This window comes from Mus caroli, chromosome 14 (genome assembly GCF_900094665.2).
Source record: "Mus caroli chromosome 14, CAROLI_EIJ_v1.1, whole genome shotgun sequence".
Lineage (NCBI taxonomy): Eukaryota > Metazoa > Chordata > Mammalia > Rodentia > Muridae > Mus > Mus caroli.
In genome coordinates this window covers 101,120,449-101,128,646 of record NC_034583.1, presented here as the reverse complement: position 1 = coordinate 101,128,646, position 8,198 = coordinate 101,120,449, and the positions used below count along the sequence as shown (strand labels likewise).

Genomic DNA, 8,198 nt, shown 5'->3' with positions numbered 1-8,198 from the left:
AGTTGGCCATCACTGGAAAGAGAGGCCCATTGGACATGCAAACTTTATATGCCCCAGTACAGGGGAACGCCAGGGCCAAAAAGTGGGAATGGGTGGGTACGGGAGTGGGGGGGGGAGGGTATGGGTGACTTTTGGGATAGCATTGGAAATGTAATTGAGGAAAATATGTAATAAAATAATATTAAAAAAAAAGAAAAGAAAAACGTGGTGCTCTTCATGCTGGCACGAGTGTGTGGCATGCTGTGGGACGCATTGCATGTGCATTGGACAAGCAGTTCTGGTGGCCAGAGAGGGAGCTGCTGAGCTGAGAAAGAAGGCTGCTGTACAGTTCTCCAGACAGGGTTAAGGAGGGCAAATTATGACTTTTAACTCTCAATGAACTTGTATATCTAGTGACAGACAATGAATGTCCAGTCTTAATGAGAACGTATGTAAACATCTCCATTGTAAACTTCTTATTCCATTTATGATTTGAAATTATGTTGGAACTTTTAGTGAACTTTTGGGAAAAACAAACAACAAAAGTACGATGCTTGGAAAAACCATGTGATCTACTTCCCTAGAAAAGGAAAAAATATCTAGGAATCATTTCATCAAATCAGGAGGAGGCAGCAAGATTAGGAGGAGGAGGAGGAGAGAGCGAGACGGAGAAGGAAGGAACAGGACAGCAGGTTAGAGTGACTTAGAAATTAGAAGGTAACATAGATATTAAGAGCACAATACATAGAACACAGACAGAAAGAGGGACAAGGAAGAAGCTACAGAAAGAGTAGGAAGAACAGGAAAGCTTCTCATTGCCATGGGACGGAACAGGTCTTTTCCTAACAGCAAAGCAGGGTTAGTCTTACTAAAGAGGACAAAGCTTTTCTCTTACAAACTTATGTTTTTTAGTTTTGTTTGTTTTTTAGTTTTTGTTTTTGTTTTTGTAGCAAGAAAATGGTAGAAGCTTTCTCTTTCTCTGTGTATTAAGGATTGTAGTAGCTCACTTTTCATCCAGAATGAATGAGTTCTCTCTGCACTGGCACTTGTTCTTTTGCTCCATACTCATACGTAAGCCTGGACCTGTGTGTGTGTGTTAATTATGTAATTATGAGATAAATGGGTAGCTAAGCCCAACTGGGATGCATGAAGATGTATGAGGATGTGCATATGAGTCTGTCTATGAATTTATGTAAGATTATGTATATTTGCTTGCGTAGACGCTTTTCCTTTTGAGAGTGACTCTCTTCTGGTTCAATAAAAGTACATTGCTCCAAGCCTCATTTCCACCTGACAAGTGAGATAACAGGCTTGTAGGTGAGAGAGAAAAAAAGAGCTCACAATTAATCTTTTACTTCATTCCCCACCACTGGGCTACAGGTGGTAGTCGCCCATGCCTGTGGTTTTTAACCTCAGAATATGCAAGAAAGTTATTAGGAATTTTTAGAAGCCAGCAGCTTCAGCATTGAGCATAGTTAGATAGCTTAAAAGCCAGAGACTATCAGTCTTTAAAACCATGTCTGGAGACCATCAGCCTTTAAAGCTACCTCTACATCCAAGGATGTGTTCTGCTTCAAACCATTCTAGGCCACACTGGCTTCCAGTAATAAGGTGTAAGGGGTAGCAAAGTTCTTGTGCACACAGCTCAGCACTGGAGAAACTACAAATAAGTACACAGCTTTTTGTTTTTTTTCAACAGAAGGAGGGGCTTAGATGTTCTCCTGTAATACTGGAGGAAAATGTACTTTGCAGCCTGGTAATCCTCTGCTAAATGCTGAGCCAGGCCTTGCCTAGATCTTCCAGAACTTATACTTTATTTAACCTAGACGCCTTCCCCTTACTTACAGACCACATAAATCACCCCTGTGAGAGATGTCGTTTGTATAACAGCTTACCTGACTTCTATCTTATCTTAGGGCCAGGACAGTCCTGACTCCCATCCACATTATGATTACCTCAGACAATTTCCCTAAACCCTAAATCAAGTCTTCAGCATCATCTCTGAGACAAGAACCCACTCTTGTGAAAGAAGCCACATGTGATATGTAAAGAGTCTTAATGTAAACGAGTTTTTTTTTAATTGTTGTGCAATTGGGCCTGAGTTAATTGTTTTTAGAAAACGTTTTCAAAATTGTGCTGTGCTTAAGTATGGCTAAAGTAAAACGATCTGGGTCAGTCTCAAGAAATCCTGGTCCAACACTAGTTACCAAGATCTTATCTTACCCCGATCATTTCTTTTTTTCCCCACCTGCTGTAAAACCTGCACAGACCTTCTCACAATAAGCCAGGCTTCTTGGGTAAAGTTTTGCTTATGAGAATGCTTCAAAAGGAGACATATTTAGTTTTATGTTTTTCAGTGTGTTATGGAAGGAAAGTGATTGTCAAAGCATTTTCACAAATCAGTTATATATCCTAAATTAATTTTAATCTTAGCATCTTTTCTCACATTTCTAGGATATTTGTGTGCTGTTTTTCTACAAAATATTTGCCATGGTTTCTTTATGTTTTATGTTTACATTGCTTGTTTCTCCTGCCCTCTATACTTTATTTGCATATAGATTTTAATATTTTAGAAAATGCTTATGCTAAGATAATGTCTCTCACTTTGTACATTTCTCTTCTCAAACTTTGTTCTCTGCTTTTAAGGAAGAAATTACTGAAATTAAATATAATTTGTTTATTAATAAGGGATTTCAGTTTTCTTAAAATTAATTTGTCTTAAATATTTGCAGAAAATGTGTGAAGGAAAAATAACAAAAGTTTTGAGAAATAACCATGTCTGAGTTCATGGTTCTAATGCAGTTAAAAGTTTATAAGTCTTTGATAATAAAATAAAATTGAAATATGGTAAAATTGCTTTTCTGATTTTGCAGTCTCCATTGACTTCCATTGTCTAGCCACTATGGGAGTGGGGGGTAAAATATGCTAAAATGTCGATCTAATGTGATTTTGAAGTTTAAAATGAGGTTTTAGAAGTTTGGAAATAAAATTAGCAAGTAAAATAGTGCATATATAATGGAACTCCTGAGACCTAAGAACCCATAATGGAATAAGATCATAATTGCTTTCCTTTGAATATTTTATACTCTTATGTCTATTACCAGTGTCCTATTAGAATCACACAATTTTATTTTCGTGTTATTGGGTTATTTCTACTCAGTAGTATGAATAAACTCAATTTTTATTTGTTTGGGCAAAAAGTAGAACGAGGCCATTTTCAATAATATATAGATTTGATTTCATTTTTTCCTGCTAGTGTCTTTCAGCATTTCTTTTAAATAGTAAAAGTTCTTTGGAAAGCTCTCATAGTGACGTTGTGAATGTCTCATGCACACTTTTAGCCTACATCATGTTTACATAAACTTAGCAATGGAATGGTGAAATATATTGATAATAGTTAACAAGCAGATTATTCAGGATCATGCTACACTTGTTTTCAAATGCGTCCGACCTGGTTCTAGCTCTGATGAAGTACTTAATATTTAACTTCTGTTTAGATTTAAATCCTAAAGTTTGGTTTTAAAAAGGAAACTTAAACATATCCATAGATATAAAAATTGAGAAAAGTAATGCAGAGGCATGATATACATGCAATTTTAATCAAAATACTTAGTCTTACATTATTATTCATATTTATAATTTACTAGAATTTCTGGATATGTAAAAATTACCTTAAATGATATGTCATTAAAAATAATTATAACAAAGTATGTACAATGTATTACCAAAGTATTCCTTGATATAAATTCATACACAATGTAAATTGAGAGGTATAATATATAATACTTCTGTACATGTCTGAATATAAGCATCCAAATATATGAAGTAAAGTGATGTGACTGTAATGTCACTGATATTTCTGAAGCAGACTGAGCCATCACATAAATTTGCTGGGTATTTAATTCAAATTATATATATTTGCAATTAAAAACTATTCACTATAATATTACTCTTTGGATCAAGCTTTTATATCTGCATATTATAAGCTTTTCTATAAAATTATTACACTATAAGGGCCACTGATCTGTGTCATTTGTAAGGCCCTTGCCACCCAACTTAAGGTTTGGGGTCCAATATTCAGAGTCTACATGCTGGAATGAAAGAATCAATACTTGGAAATTATCTTCTGATTTCTACTAGGATGTCATGGCATACACATATCGTATTACATTTTAGCCTCAACTACAAAGTAAATTAATACACATTAAAATATTATCAATAAATTAAGGACATATACCTTTACTGCAAAAAAATTGTTTTTAAAGTGATTTGGACAAATGTTTGTTTTGTTTTGATAAAACCTGAGTTCCAATAGCAATTGATTATATTCCTGAAATGTGCTCATAATCATTTTATTAATTCCTGTTAAATATTTTCTCTTTAACATCCATTTTCCTATTTTATGTATATCTTTTCCATGAATGTTTTCTTTCCTAAAAGGGAATTTGATTACCTTGGAATTGTGATCTTTCTTATCAAAGCATAAAATTGTAGAATTATGTATAGGGTTAATGGGTTGTTTGCCCAGTACACAGAACTATACTGTAATATGATAGTGCTATCAAATGCATACACAGTCACTGTAAGGACTATTTAAAGCTAACAGTTGTAAGATGTTATTATTAGTTATTTTTGATTTTCAAACATTCAATTATTTTCACACCAGAGTTGCTGACTTTATCAAGAAGGACAAAGGAACACAAAATCTTTTCCAAAGACTTTGAAAATAGTCCAGTCATTAAAAATATGTAATAAAAATATTAAAAATCAAAAAAAAAAAAAAGAACTGTAAAAGACTTAAGTTTAGATCCAATTCCCTCTTAACATCTGCATGACAGCCTGTAACTTAACATCAAGGATATCTGACACTCTCTACCAGATTATACAGTCATGGGATTGCAAGCTGGTACAATCACTCTGGAAATCGGTCTGGAGCTTCCTCAGAAAATGGACATATTACTACCTGAAGAACCACTATACCTCTCCTGGGCATATACCCAGAAGATGCTTCAACATATAACAAGGACACATGCTCCACTATGTTCATAGCAGCCTTATTTATAATAGTCAGATGATGGAAAGAACCCAGATGTCCTTCAAAAGAGGAATGGATACAGAAATGTGGTACATTCACACACTGGAGTACTACTCAGCTATTAAAAACAATGAATTCATGAAATTCTTAGACAAATGGATGGGAATAGAAAGCATTATCCTGAGTGACATAACCTACTCGCAAAAGAACACACATGGTATGCACTCATTGATAAGTGGATATTAGCCCAAAATCTCAGAATACCCAAGATACATTTCACAGACCTCATGAAGCTCAAGAAGAAGGAAGATCAAAGGTGCTGCAGTCCTTCTCAGACGAGGGAACAAAATACTCAGGGTAGGAAATATGGAGACAAAATGTGGAGCAGAGACTGTAGGAAAGGTCATCCAGAGACTGCCCCACCTGGGATCCATCCCATATACAAACACAAACCCCAGACACTATTGCAGATGCCAAAAGTGCTTGCTGAAAGGAGCCTGATATAGCTGTCCCCTCTGAGACTCTTCCAGAGCCTGACAGATACAGAGGTAGATGCTTGCCAACAACCAGTGGACTGAGCACAGGGTCCCCAAGGGAAGAGATAGAAAAAGGACTGAAAGAGGCTGAAGGGGTTTGCAACCCCATAGGAAAAACAACAGTATTAACCAACCAGACCTCCCAGAACTCCCAGGAACTAAAACAGCAACTAAAGAGTGGAGGAACCCATGGCTCCAACCACTTATATAACAGAGGATGTCCTTGTGGGACATCAGTGAGAGGAGAGGCCGTTCATCTTGTGAAGGATCAATGCCCCAGTGTAGATGAATGCCAGGACAAGGGAGCAGGAAAGGGTGGGTGGTTGAGGGGAGCACCCTCATAGAAGCAGAGGGAGGGGGTGGGATAAGGGGTATTTTGGGAGGGGCTGGAAAGGGGATAGCATTTGAAATATAAATAAACAAAACATCCAATTAACAAAAAGAAAACTACAAAAGCGACACACATGTACACACACACACACACACACAAAACATTAAAAAAGTGTTTAAATTCACAGATTGGCAAATATAGCCTAGATCCACAATGTTGATACTTTATAATCCTCTATACTCTTTTAATTTTTATGTAAATTCTCAAGCTTTTATTTTATATTACAACAAATTGATATCATTTAAATGCATGTATGGAAGAAAATTCCCTTAGTACTGATACTGCTTTGATTACTGTGGTTTATGACAAAGGAAATTCCTGTTCTGCTCTCACTTTTAATACATTGTACAATAAAATAACCAAGTATTGTATTTTATTCATTTTATTCATTTTTTAAAGCATGGCTTAGAAGCTTTTACTGTCATTTTTCACTACCTCAATATGAACAGATTTCTTGGCAAAAAATTTTTAAAGTGACTGTAGCATTTGAGACAGTAAGTTCCCATATGTGGTGCAGTCTCATTTAGCTTCAATTGTAGAAGACAATCAAACAATATGAGAGATGCACTCATAAAAATGTTAAAATTGGCTTGCTCATAATTTTACAAGACTAATATTTTCAAGACATGCATTTTTGACTCCCTAAGTGATATGTCTTGTATTTTCATTAAAATAATAATGATAATAAAAGAGATAGTAACAGAGTGTTCATTTCCAGACGCAAACATGAAACCCTCATGCCTTGAAACTTACCAGCTACTACCATGAAAAATTATTTGATCACATCCAAACTTTATCAAAAACAATGATTATCTCTCATAGAAAGAGGCTTCTTTTTCTATGAGAATCAATTAATGAACTCAATTGAATTTTCGTTATGGCAAAAAGGAAATACATTTTTTTTAATAGAAACAAGGTCTGTAAAACAGGGTGGCCTGGAGCTCATCACATTTTCCTGAGGATGACCTTGGACTTGAAGATGACCTTGACTCTTTTTCCTGAATTCTGCTATCACCTGCTGACCCCACAACATTGGGTATTATTAGGTGCCTGAAAAATACTCTTTCCATTGAGCTGCACCACTAACTTTGTTACATTGTTTTGTGACAATCATATTGGCATTTAAATAAAGGAGACAGGAACTGATGTGTAAACAGCTCTGAGAGCTAATAATCTCCCTAGACACTGGCTCAGAAGTTGTGAAAAATATTGTTATTTAAACCAAGATGTCTACCTCTAACATTTAGCTTACCATTAGGGAAAAAAAAAAAAAAGAAATAAACTGACATAACTGATGTGCACCTAATTTAAATTTTTAAAAGTAACTAATAACATTTTCATTTTATGTATTAATATGTGTTGCGCAACACTGTTCCCAAGGATATATGAATAAAAATACTCCCAATGCTGATACAGAACTAGTCATAGACCCAAATACATACACCACTGGAGCTCAAGGTCCTAAGCTAATAAATTTCCTGAAGCTACATAAAAGCATATAGGTGCGGTTTACACATAGCTCATAATTCTTTTTATTGCAAAAAACCTGATGTAGTATGAATAATGGCTTGCCTCAGACTATCCCCTTTTTGGGTCTCCTATCTGTGTGGAACGGGTCTCTAGTTGCAGGTGGACAAGGAGTCCGTGAATGAATGACAGACTGTGTAAAATCTGAATGTAATTTGTTAAATTGAGCATCAAACTTTTTATACAGAAGAAAATAGGGAAGTTGGGTGACACACCCACAAGGTACAAAGAGGTTACTGGATTCTCACACAAAACAGAGGTATGCAAACATGGAAGGACTGGCAGGAACCAATTGGGGTAAAATTCAATGTTAACAACTGGGATCAAAAACAGCTCCACCTAAGGTCCACTTAATCTTAGAAGCCAGGGGCAAGGGCTTCTTGCCCTTGCCATAGTTCCTACTCTAGTCTATTGTATAGCCCACCTTCCCCCTAGGCCATTGTAAATACTTGTGTATGGGTGGAACTCAGCTATCTTTAGTTCTAAGTATCTAATCTTGTTCCTCCTAAGGTCACAAACTTCTTTCTTCCTAGATAATTGTAAATTTCTGTGTAGGGCAGTGACTTAGCTATCCATGCCCAAGGTCGGATCAAGGACTGCCTAGAATCTAACTTAGCTATATGTCAAAATATCAATTCCTAGGAGCACTTGTAATAAGGCAGCCTTATTTATAATAGCCAGAAGCTGGAAAGAACTCAGATGCCCCTCAACAGAGGAATGGATACAGAAA

General features: G+C 35.9%; 1 pseudogene across 1 annotated transcript in view; it reads right to left on the bottom strand.

The window, feature by feature from the left end:
- The window catches only part of LOC110309007, a 17,183-nt pseudogene that overhangs the window by 2,134 nt on the left and 6,851 nt on the right, over window positions 1-8,198 (bottom strand). The gene's annotated exons all lie outside the window — the stretch shown is intronic.